Genomic DNA, 13,184 nt, shown 5'->3' with positions numbered 1-13,184 from the left:
CTCTTTAAGGAATTTTATGATCCCCTAATAGTATGTACATGTACCATGGTAATTTCTGAACTGTTCGGTGAAAATGTTGACAATCAAGAATCAGTCACTGGTTATTCATGTGAAATTTAGCTATCTCATATGAAAAAAACTCTTGATTATTTTACTACAATGTACCATATTAACCAATTTCGGAAATAATTCCTTATTTGTCTTAAATTTTAATTTGATATAAAGATCGAGCAAACTGAAACAATAAACCAAAGTTCACATTGAACACCAGTGAGGCAATCATATACAAATATCAAATTCATATATTATAGAATTCATTAAGATATTTGAGTTATTCTAATCTTTTAATGTTTCATGGTAGCAATGAAAACAGCAGGTCTTTTATTCTCAGTCATATATTTTATTATATAACAGGGGATATTACATGTACAATTAGTAAATATATATACATCATATATGTAATTGCATGTGCGAGAAAAATGTATACATACATACATAAGTAATTTAACCACAGACATATCCATAAATTTACATTTAATACATTGAATGAATTGAATATGTCCTTTGATTAAATAATCAACAAAGATGGATCCATATGATAATACATGTATTTGTAAAAGAAAAAAAGGAGTTCCATTTCTCATACAAATGATATAGGTAGAAATATCAAAATCAACAAGAGGCCCATGGGCCACATCGCTCACCTGAGTCATCTTGGCCCTGCTGTTTTGATTTTTAAATGCTATTTTATCAATCTTTATTCTCATGAATAATGTGACCCAAACCTAGCTCTAAAGAACACAACATTACTAAAATGAAATCATATAAGACAAAGATATGACTAGCATGATATTGCTGTTCTGGATAAGACCAAGGTAAAAAGTCGTAGGTCTTGGTATGATATGAAAGACCTTGCCATAAGTAATCAATATACAAAACATAAAAGCCCTATCTAAAATAGTCCTGGATATACTTAATATGTTATACTTTCTTAAAAGTATGTCAAACTCAGAATTCAGGGTCACAAGGTCAAATAACATAATATGATTGATTGTTTTAACTGTTTTCCGCCACACTCAACAATTTTTCAGTTATCTGGTGGTGCCCAGTTTTTATTGGTGGAAGAGAGAACCCAGATACAATGTACCTGGGAAGAGACCACCGACCTTCCGAGAGTAAACTGGGAAACTTTCTCAATTACCGGTGCGAGCAGGATTCAAACCCGCGCCAACCAGAGGTGAGAGGCTCCTCAACAAGATGAAAGGTTTTATCATAAGAAATTCATAATATATAATATATATGAAAGATCTACCTTAAACACAATGTAGTTCAGGACATACTGAATAGGTCAGATTTGTTTTGCCATAAAAATTGTATATACAAGATATGAAAGCCCTAACTTAAATAGTTCAAGAGATATCTTTAAAGAATTTTCCTTTATATCAGCTAGCATATAAAACTTTGACCCACACCATAACTCCCGGGGAAATGATTTTAACAAACTTGAATATGCACTATGTCAAGAAGGTTTAATGTAAATTTGTGTGCTTCATACTAAATTTGAAAAGAATTCCGTTATTTGAATTGTAGATTGATCGCTGTGCGGTATCTTCATCTTTCAGTTATAGAATTTAGTTAAAAATGTTCAATTGTTAATGTCGACGGACTACAACAGATGCAGATCAATAGCAATATGTCATCTGAGTTTACTCAAGCGACCTAAAATTGTATAATTTTTCTAAAGCTTTTGAAAATTGATAATGCTATAAAAGCCTAGTCTGATCCCTTACACTCCATTTCAATAGTTAAGCCTAAAAACAGACTGGTGGGGATGGGGACCAAACTTAAGAAAGCTGTGAGATTAGTTCAATATTCAAACCTACAGTATTTGAATAATAAGTATTTAACCCAACTGGGATGATTTCATCCAAAATATTTCACTAAAAATATTTGTGAGGATATTAGTTCACACAGACATTATGTTTCAAAATGAGTATGAGTATGGAAATGAACTGGGGTTCAAATTGACTGGCTACTTAACATGGCTACATCAACAAAGAAATTGAAATCACTTGAAGCTGTTTTGGGGTTATATGTGGGTTTAGAAAATATCTGAAAGTATGTTTGGAAACAAGTATAGTGGGAAAATATGTTGGGAATTATTTAATATTAAATTCATGAGACAGCGATGCAGGAATGCAGTGATAGAGGGACTTAAACATGCACTTTTTTTCTCTGCCATAAATTGAAGTTTTTTTTATAAGGGGTTCATCTGAAGCTCTCTTTTCAAAGAGCTACGGTTCTGCATCTAGTTTTTGAGGAGAAGATTTTAAAAGATTTTCCTTGTATATATTTCACATGTAAAACTTAAATCCCCTATTGTGACCCCCACCCTACCCCTGTGAGCTTTTTACAAACTTGAATATGCACTATATATGAATGTAAAACTTTGATTCTCTATTGTGACCCCACCCTACCCCCAGAGACCATGATTTGCACAAAACAGGAACCTTTCGTGTGAATTCAACTTTCCTGGTCCAGTGGTTCTTGAAAAGGTTTTTTAAATGACCCCACCCTATTTTTGCATTTCCATGATTATTTCCTTTTTGAAGGGTGCATGACCCTTTATATGAACAAACTTGAATGCCCTTTATCTATTGATGATGCATACCAAGTTTGATTGAAACTGGCCCAGTGGTTCACTCTGGAGAAGAAAATGAAAATGTGAAAAGTTTATAAACAGACAGACGACAGGGAAAGGTGATCAGAAAAGCTCACTTGAGCCTTTGGTTCAGGTGAGCCAAAAAAGTATACAAACATGTTTAATGTTAAACTTGTTTGTTTTATTGCTAAACAGCTCCATTGCCAGCATCTACCCTTACTGAGCTTCCAGTGTCAGACCTTGATATCAATCATCATCACTCATTTTGACTATCCAGGCCAAATTAATCTTTTTGCAAGGGTGAGGCCTGGCTGTCCTGTCGAGGTTGAAGTTTGTACTTCCACACTTGGCGACCCAGTGGATTGATCCTATCCAATCCTGTAAACTCTAGGTCTTGTTCTAGGATCTCATCCCATGTCAGCTTTGGTCTACCTATGAAGTTCTTTTCTGTTGATAACGATGTATAACATTCTGACAAATCTGCAAAAATATTTAGAGAAGTGATTAGTAAAAGGTCTTCATAGAAATAGCAATAAATGTATAAATAGATAAAAATCATAATTTCTATTTCTACAAAGTAAGTGTTTATCAAATGATCAGCTGTAAATTACCTAGGCTGTGTCAAGCTGAATGAGCTAGTTTGTGCAGAACGAACAAAAATTACACCAAACACAGTGACACCTTTTGGAAATTTTATTTTTACAAACTTGAATCTGCACTACAGAGCTGTATGTCAGGAAGCTTTCATGTAAATGTAAACTGCTCTGGCCTAATGGTTCTTGAAAATTCTCTATACTTATTTGAATGTAAAACTTTGATCTCCTATTGTGGCCTCGGCCAACCTTCCCTGGGAGGCATGATTATGACAAACTTGAATCTGCACTATTTCAGGAAGCCTTTACGTAAATTTGTATTTTACTGGCCTTGTTATTTTCCTACTTCTTGTGAAGATTTTCCCTATATATTTGTACATGTAAAACTTTGATCACCTAGTGTGGCCCTATTCTACCCCAGGGGGTCATGATTTGAACAAACTTCAATCTACACTTGTCCGGAAGCTTTCATGTAACTTTCACATCATCTGGCCCAGTGGTTCTTTAGAAGAAGATTTTTAAATGACCCCACCCTATTTTTGCAATTTTGTAATTAGATCTTCTCTTTGAAAGGGGGTGTGGCCCTTTATTTGAACAAACTTGAAAGCCCTTCACCAAGGATGCTTTTTGTCAAGTTAGGTTGAAATTGGCCCAGTGGTTCTTGAGAAAAAGTCAGAAATGTGAAAGTTTACAGACAGACGGACAACAGGGAAAAAGAATGTTCAACTTCAGTGTTACATGAAAATGTACTTCAAAATCACTCAACAACAATTATAATATTGCTGTATGGAAATTTTCTGTCCAAAGAAAACAATGTAAAAAAAATGATGTAATCTACACTCTACAGCAACATGTGAGAATAATGAACGTGAAATATATATTCTGAAAAAAAAAACAAGAGATGTTTGTAAAACACATATGCCCCCCATGGTGCAAAATTGAAAAGGGTTATACACACACCTCATTTAATTGATAGTATTATCATCAATTCAAAATATTGAGCAGACAATATCTTCCTATGTCAAGAGTGAATTGACCATGTGACCTAAAATTCAATAGGGGTCATCTACTCCTTATGCTGTACCAGTGTACCAAGTTTGGTACGTGTCAATCAAACAAATAATTCTTAAAATATAGGAGACAATATATTACTATGTCCAATTCAACTTTTGACTTTTGACCTCAAAATCAATATGGGTCATCCTCTCCTGAAGATGTACCAGTGTACTAAGTTTGATGTCTGTCAAGTAAAAGGGTTATCAAGATATTGAGTGGACAGTATATTACTATGTCCAGTTTGACCCTTGACCTTTGACCATGTGACCTCAAAATCAATAGGAGTCATCTTCTCCTGAATATACACCAGTGTACTATTTAAAGTTTGATGTCTGTCAAGCAAAGGGTTCTGAAGATATTGAGCAGACAGTATATTCCAATGTCCAGGTTGACCCTTGATCTTTAAACATGTGACCTCAAAATCAATAGAGATCATCTTCTCCTGAAGATGTACCAGTGTACCAAGTTTGATGTCTGTCAAGCAAAGGGTTCTCAAGATATTGAACGGACAGTATATTCCTATGTCCAGTTTGACCCTTGACCTTTGCTCATATGACCTCAAAATCATTAAGGGTCATCTTCTCCTGAAGATGTACCAGTGTAACAAGTTTGATGTCTGTCAGGCAAAGGGTTCTCAAGATATTAAACGGACAATATATTCCTATGTCCAGTGTGACCCTTGACCTTTGACCATGTGACCTCAAAATCAATAGGGGTCATCTTCTCCTGAAGACGTATCAGTGTACCAAGTTTGATGTCTGTCAAGAAGAGGGTTCTCAAGATACTGAGCAGACATTATATTCCTATGTCCAGTTTACCCTTGATCTTTGACCATGTGACCTCAAAATCAATAGTGGTCATCTTCTCCTGAAGACGTACTAGTGTACCAAGTTTGATATCTGTCAAGCAAAGGGTTCTCAAGATATTGAACGGACAGTATATTCCTATGTCCAGTTTGACCCTTGACCTTTGACCATGTGACCTCAAAATCAATAGGGGTCATCTTCTTCTGAAGATGTACTGGTGTACCAAGTTTGATGTCTGTCAAGCAAAGGGTTCTCTAGACATTGAATGGTCAGTATATTCCCATGCCCAGTTTGACCCTTGACCTTTGACCATATGACCTTAAAATCAATAGGGGTCATCTACTCCTTAGGATGTACCAGTGTGCCAAGTTTGATGTCTTTCAAGCAAAGGGTTCTCAAGATATTGAGTGGACATTATATTCCTATGTCCAGAGTAGATTGACCCTTGACCTTTGGACCTGAAAAACAATAAGGATCCTCTTCTACTCATAACTAACCAGGGTTTGACACTAAGGCACGTCCGACCGACCGAGTCTACTAAATGATAGGTCCGGTCGGGTAAAATGTCGATTTACTAGTCCGACTGGTCATGTTGAAAAAATAAACAAGAAACTTTATTTTAAACCATAAGATATCTTATTTTTAACTTTAAAAAATAACTGTAAAGAGTTTGCGAGCAATTTTGAACCGCGTGATGACAAAATCTCTATTTTTAGTTCGAATACATAGTCGCTGTCGGAAGTGATGTTTTACGACATTTACTCTTTGTTAATGGGTGTAAAGTTATATTTCGGATAAATATATATAAACTGAATTTATTTTCATTTGAAAAAAACCCCAGTTTATTTTAATTGAATATAAGAAAGTGTCTATCACAGGGATCGAAATTAACTTTTTTCACCACTAGCAAATTTTAGCTAGTGGATTATTTTCCAACTAGCAAAATTGAGCTTTTACTAGCATTTTTCAATCGATTACTGTTTTACATGAATTTAAGAAAACAAGCATGTCTCTTTATCAAAATTTTGGGAAAATCTTTTAAAATCTCCTTTAAAGTGCAATAATAAAAATAAGATTGCGAATTCTTTCATTTAAAATTCAATGAATTATCAGACAACATACATGGTGCGGGTCATATGGTACACTTGTGCGGCGTACTCGCTGTCCAGAGATCTACCACCTATTAACAGCATCATGTGGATTGAAATCTTGAAGACTGTTTGCGCCAATTTAAACTATATGTTCAAAACTTTTGGAAATTTCATCTAAAAAAATTCTAGTTGAAAAGAAAACCCCGCGAACTCGAAGTGTATGACTATAGAGTACAGAAGGACACCGCGTGAAATGGTGACACACTGTCATGTGTTGTTTTATATAGACACGGACGAGATCAATATGCTTGCTATTTAAATCAGACGTCTCTGAGACATCCGAAGTGTGTATGAAGTAGGCCATCAACTGAGATGACCTTGGCCTTAGTTATTTATTCGATCCACGTTTACTTTTTCAATACTTGTATATTCATTCTGTAAAGAGTTTCTATGCACAAGACAAGATTATTGTAAACTTCAAAGTACAGCCAATAAACCGAGGAAATCCGGGAAAAAGATTGGGGTTTTTTCACTCGCAAAAAGTTGCGATCACTTGTGATTTTTTACTCGCAAATTCAATTTTTAACTCGCATTTAGCGAGTATTTCCCCTTAATTTCGTTGCCTGTATCAAATGAATAAATTAAATCGTAAATAGCCATTTTTCGTTGTTGACACATGTGCGGGAATGTCTCGACTTCTCGTCCTCAAGGAAGGATGTTCCGAGAAAAAAAAAGGAGTAGATTGGAAAGTTTGAAAATAAAAGCACCAAATTGAATGACGAGACTAAAGATGTTTTTGAGACAATTAAGTACGTTTTAGTTTAAACTTAACGTTTGTCATTTGAATTAAGTACTTAAATATGGAGAAACCATCAGGGTTTCTTTTCTCTGGAAAGTTGGTCAGGGCTAGTGGATGTAAGGTCAGGTCTAGTAAATATTATTTGAAGTAGCCCGACTGGTCTAGTGCTCAAGAAAGTAAATGTCAAACCCTGCTAACCCACATATGAAATATCATTATCATCAAGTGAATGGTTCTCAAGATATTGAGCGGACAACACATGGTCTACAGACCGACCGACAGACCGACCAACAGGTGCAAAACAATATGCCCCCTCTTTTTCAAAGGGGGGCATAAAAATAAACTCCAACCACCTGCCCATTTTTATTTCCAAACAAAGATGAAAATCTAAAAAATAATTTTATGACTAGGCCAAAATAAAAAATGTGTTTGTTTCAGGTCGCCTGCCCGACCCTAAATATATCCACCGACCCTATTAATTTTTTTCAATTTTCCGATTTCAATTCATCGATATACGAACTATTACCCGAAATGCCAAGACATCTATAATTGTAATATTAAAACTCCATCACATATACTGTGTATTTTGTCAATTAAACATTGTGCTCTAAACCCATTTTTTATCTGTTAAACACATTATATTACAACTTTAACTATAAAATTTTCATTGATTCGAAGGCACTTATTTATTTTTATAAAAAAAAAATATTAAAAAAAAAATAAAATAAACCTACCTACCAACCCTTTTTTTAAAAATCAGAGGCGACCTAAAACAAACATTTTTTTTTTGGCCCTATGTGGCCTAAAATATTTTGTATACTTACTAATTTCAAAACTCGAAAGGAAATGTTATCCATGTGAAGCCATCGTGCTCTGTTCATCCTCTGGGGAAGACAATTAATTCTTTGATTTGCAGTTTGTGTCATGACTACACCATGATATCTTCTAATCTCGTCATACTATCAGAAAGTAATTTTGGCAGTTGGCAAGTGTATCAATGGTGTTACTTCTTCATGATCAGATCTTCTATACTGTGTCATATTCAGCATAAAGTAACAATTAAGGGCTATCATCTAGTTCTGAGGTACTGAGGAAGGGCTGTTTTTCTCAACACATAGCCTTTCTTCTGGTATTCTTAGGGATACTTTATTCATCTTTTAATTACATTTCCTTCTTGGAGATTAAAAGTTGAAGACCACTGAAAGAAAAAGAAGTGATTTAATGAATTCCATGTAGTTTATCGAATGTGCTGACCAGAATATTATCTAACTGTAGCCCCCCCCCCCCCCCCCCCCCAAGCATGCAATGTCATACATGTATCTGAAATCAATACTTATAAAAATTAATTAAAATTAAAATCTTCAAATATACAATCTTGTTACACATCTCCTATATTTTTCACTTACGATAACTCTGAATTTTTAATAAGTGTGTCCTTTTGTCCACAAACTTTTAACAACCCTTCATAAACAATTTACAAATATGATATCAGAAATAATAATCTAAAAAATTATCCTGTTGTTCATAGATGCATGCCATCAACATTAAGAGTATAACAAATAACAAAAGCTCTCCTGACATTGTGCCATTCTGAAAGAAATGAGGTGCTTATACCCCCAAAGGCAGGGGGGTAACCCAGAATTGTGTCTAGAGAGCGGAATAATATATTTATGGAATTAACCAAAAAATTAGTAATAATTTTTTTTTAGCTATGAATTCATGTTAAATAAAGTGCACCGCCATGGCACATGATACATCCGTCACATATTGTTAACAGTATAGATAGTACCCATTAAAACATTTTTTTTTTATATCACCTTAATTAAATGTCACAGTGACCTTAAAGTAGGATGCGACACACCTTCTACCTAAGATGCATTAGTTGACCAATTTTGGTGATTCTAGGTCTAATAGTTTTCAAGTTATGAGCCGGACAAGTTTTTGCCATATATGGCCATATCTTCTTAATGAAAAGTCACAGTGACCTGGTTTTAATGTGCGACACACCTTCTACCCAAGATGTATCTACAGACAAAGTTTGATGATTCTAGGCCTTGTAGTATTTAAGTTACGGGTCGGACACGAAAAAGCTAACAGACGGACGGACAGACACGCCATACCATAATACGTCCCGTCTTAAGACGGGCGTATAAAAATTGGTCATGGTAGCTCAGTGGTAACACAGTCTTCGACATTAACCAGTGGCCTGATGCCCGAGGCCAGTAAAATCGGGATCGGGCTTCTTAAAATATTAAACCCTGGAGTCCGATGGGCCTGTAAATGTTTTCTTATATGTTCTGTATATATTACAAATAAAGCGTGAGATTGACTCAGACTAAATGTCATGACTTAGTAGTCAAATTTCGCATAGAAAAATTATCAACCATGCTGCCTTTTCTGAAGTATAGGGAGGGGGCTCGTCCGGGAAATTCAAAACCACCCAAGCGTATTTCACAATCACAACCATCCGATAAAAAAACCCAAAAAAAACTGTCGTACGAGGAGAAAAAAACGAAAATTCATGCCCCATTGGACCGAGGGCAGTGTTCAAAATTAACCATAGACCGAGTATATGTCAAATGGCACTGGTCTATGCCAACTGTAATTGAGATAGACCAAATTGTCTATGCCAATTTTCTAGATTTAAAGCAATAAAGTTATCCAAGAGGGCCTTGCATGGTCAGTCGACGTCTGATAAACATTATGAGGAAAGGATGATATTACAGAAATGGAAAGAAAATACACTTTCTAAGTATATTAGAAGTAAATGAAAATGTTTTAAATTTGTGTTATTATTTTTTCAATGTTGTGGTCTATGCCAATTCGATGAGGTACGTCTAAGTCATTTTATTTTGGCATAGACCTGTGGTCTATACCAAGTTTTAAACCAATTTCGAACACTGCGAGGGTAGGCCTTGGCTAACATTTAAAAAATGTTTTGTACGTGGTGTATACAAAACAGAGTTGAACATGAGCTGCTGATGTATCTGCAAGATTAATCAGTCTATGCGAAAGACATCGGACCGTCGGACCTGACTGATGTGCAGTGCCTCAGGTCTGATGCATCATTTTTTACACTGGACCGGAATGTCAGATGTCTCAATGTCCGGTTTTGAGCTTTACTATCTTGATGCGGAGTTTGTTATAAGTAAAAAAAATAGCACACATCCAAATACGTAAATGAATTGATTAAAACCGCATGGACTGTCTAAAGTATTATACGGGAAGGATTCCTGGAATAGTATTACTAGTATAATAAATAAGATTCCCTTGGTTTTGCATTTTCACGTGTTTCACTTTTTTACATTAGGTTTTTCGGTCTGACAAAATTTGGTTCGGTCCGGTGTGTTCATTGATTACACTGGACCGAATGTCCTGTGTGGTCCAAAAACTTTCGCATATACTGGATTAATATGTTGAAAAATAATATAATCCTTTTAATGTCAGTTGTTCTTTAACTATGATCATCTTGACCTGTATTTTCCTACAGTAAAAGAACTGTGCATGTGTCTATAGAGTAGAATCAGCAAATAACAAGAGATCAAATTAGAAAATAAACATTTTGGGCCTGCAAAATATTGTTCGGGCTTGCACAATTATTATACTGGGAGGCCCGAAGGGCCTGTGCTTTACAAAGTTTTTCGTGAAGACTGGTAACAGGATCAAGAAATCATGGTTTCGAGCCATGCTTGTACTTTATTTAGGGTGAAAATGTAGGTAGTGAGGTAAATGCTCCATCATCATATTTAGCATTCAAAAGAGAAAGTTGCTGGTCTTTCAGATGAGACCTTTAAACACCACATGCATGCGTCTAAATGTGTGGCACTTCATACTACTGAAATATTCTCTACAGGTATTATACTAAAATCAAACATACACATACATGTATATTCATATACATGTTAAAAATCTTAATTATCATTTTAGAATTTTCTTCTTCTGACAAAATGATGCGCAAGTACATAAATGGAAGCTATGCCACTATATGTCATGACACTGTACAGCTTGATCAGTTGATACATCACATAAACAGTCACAGATGTAAACAATCAAGAAAAACTCAGTACACAACATCACCCCTTAATTTTGAATTGTAGCTGAAGATCATTCTGCCAAGATCGAAATGCAGCTTGGCAATGATTAGCGAGGGTTATATTATTCTTAAAAAGTAGATTGAAATCAAAAGTTAACTGCCAAAGTTATCAGGAGACAATAATCCATACATGGTTCGAATTTCCTCCACTGCCACCTAAAGTGCACGTGTAAACAACGCGTGTGACATGCACCACACCCCGACAGGCTACATTGTAAACAAGTAAAATGCATTCAGAGTAATAGTTTTACATATGATATTCTGTTTGGTTTATAGTCTTAGTAGCTACATACCTATGCGGTACACCTGTACCATGTACGTACTGCAAACAGTGCGGCGTAATGTACATTTGCATCCTCGGGGATTTCAACCCGGACAAAGTGGAACATGCCAATCCGAATACATATATATCTTTCGTTTTTATTTTTGCATTTTATTTATTTATCTATTTATGTCATGGCGTTGGGAAAAAAACTTCAAAGTAGGGAGACAGATGAAAAGGGGGATACGGTCCAATCATCCAAAAAAAAGTCCCGTGTGGAGGGGTGGGGGTGGGGTAGATTCCTAAGGACTTGGCGCATATCTATTTGTTTTTAAATGTGAAATTCTATCCAAAATCAATATGAATTTTTAGTATACAGAGTACATTAACTGCAAAGATTAAATTTTAGAAAAAAACCCAAACAGTTCACGTACTAGATATATAACTTTCATCATCGGAATTTTCAGTAACTCGGGTACTCTGTCGCTTGTACATAACACGATCGGTATGAAACACCATTTAATCAGTCTATCTAATAAAAAACTCATTGTTAATATGCAAAAATTTTCTTTCAACCGTGTTTACTTACCTCAGATGGGCCAACTTCTTACCCTGGAAAACTCCATTATGATGACATCACAAATTACGTCATTCAAAACAGAGCATGCGCACTTCGAAAGTGTGTAAGCCATGCTCGCAAGGAAAAAAGATGGACGAGTGCTAAATCTTTACACACCTGTTACACACATCTCATAAATCCTGTTAAGTAAACACTTCAGGATTTTGATGGTAGATGAACTATTTAATGATTTTATGCTGATTTTTATAAAAATCCAACTGAACACCACCATTTTCGTGTTCCTTTGACCGACCCCGTGTTGATTTACACGTGTGCCTTCTTATTCACTGGTTCAATTGACAGGGCTTACAAACACACACACACACACACACACACACACACACATATATATATATATATATATATATATATATATATATATATATATATGTATATATATACTAGCGGAAAAAAGAAACTGCATTATAAAATTTAGTATAATTTTTCTATATTTAATGTTTATATTTATAAAATCTAAACAATCGATAAAGATGATGTTTTTGAACAATATCGGATAGTACCCGACTCCGTTGCATGGACGCTTTCATCATTAGTAAACACGTTGTTTATTTAAGTGTTCGTATGCACGAGTTTTACTGGCCAATACTGTTTGGAGTAAGAAGTGTAAAAGGTTTGTTTGGACACTATTCGTTAAGGAAAGCACTTTAGTTTTGAAAAAAATTACCCTTCTGTAATGCCACGACTCGGCGAAAACCAACGTGATCGTGCTGTTGGGATGCTTAATAATTGGTTTGATGTGCGTCCTTCCACGTGCTGTTATTCCACCCAACACCATAACGTTACCTCCACCGATTTGTCGACGTTGCACAACACAAGCGTATTGGTACCGCTCCCCAACGCGACGATACACGCTACAACGACCTTCACTGCTATCCAAATGTTATCTGGATTCATTAGTGAACAGAATATTGGCTCAGTCCTGTATTCTGAATCGCAGATGTCGTCTGCACCAAGTTAGTCTAGCGATACGATGATGTTGAAGCAGTATTGGGCGCACCGCTGGACGTCTTGGTCTGATGTTGTGCTTGCGCAAACGATTACGCACAGTTCTTGGACTGATTGGTCGAAGTCCAGGAATGCTACGAGCAGTCAAACTTGCTGTCTGGCTCTCCGGGTTTAATGCGTGCTTCAAATCAGTTATTGCTCTCATCAAATGAATTGATGATCTCATCTATTGAATTG

General features: G+C 35.6%; 1 long non-coding RNA gene across 1 annotated transcript; it reads right to left on the bottom strand.

Moving 5' to 3' along the window:
- Positions 1–379: 379 nt before the first annotated feature.
- LOC130049059 (uncharacterized) lies at positions 380–12,320 on the bottom strand. The gene is made up of 2 exons (XR_008797577.1): positions 7,832–12,320; positions 380–3,142 (listed from the first exon to the last, which is right to left on the bottom strand). It is a non-coding gene; the product is annotated as an uncharacterized LOC130049059 (long non-coding RNA).
- Between the last annotated feature and the right edge of the window lie 864 nt (positions 12,321–13,184).

This window comes from Ostrea edulis, chromosome 8 (genome assembly GCF_947568905.1).
Source record: "Ostrea edulis chromosome 8, xbOstEdul1.1, whole genome shotgun sequence".
NCBI lineage: Eukaryota > Metazoa > Mollusca > Bivalvia > Ostreida > Ostreidae > Ostrea > Ostrea edulis.
Note: the sequence above shows the minus strand (reverse complement) of the source record. Positions and strands in the feature narration are given on the sequence as shown.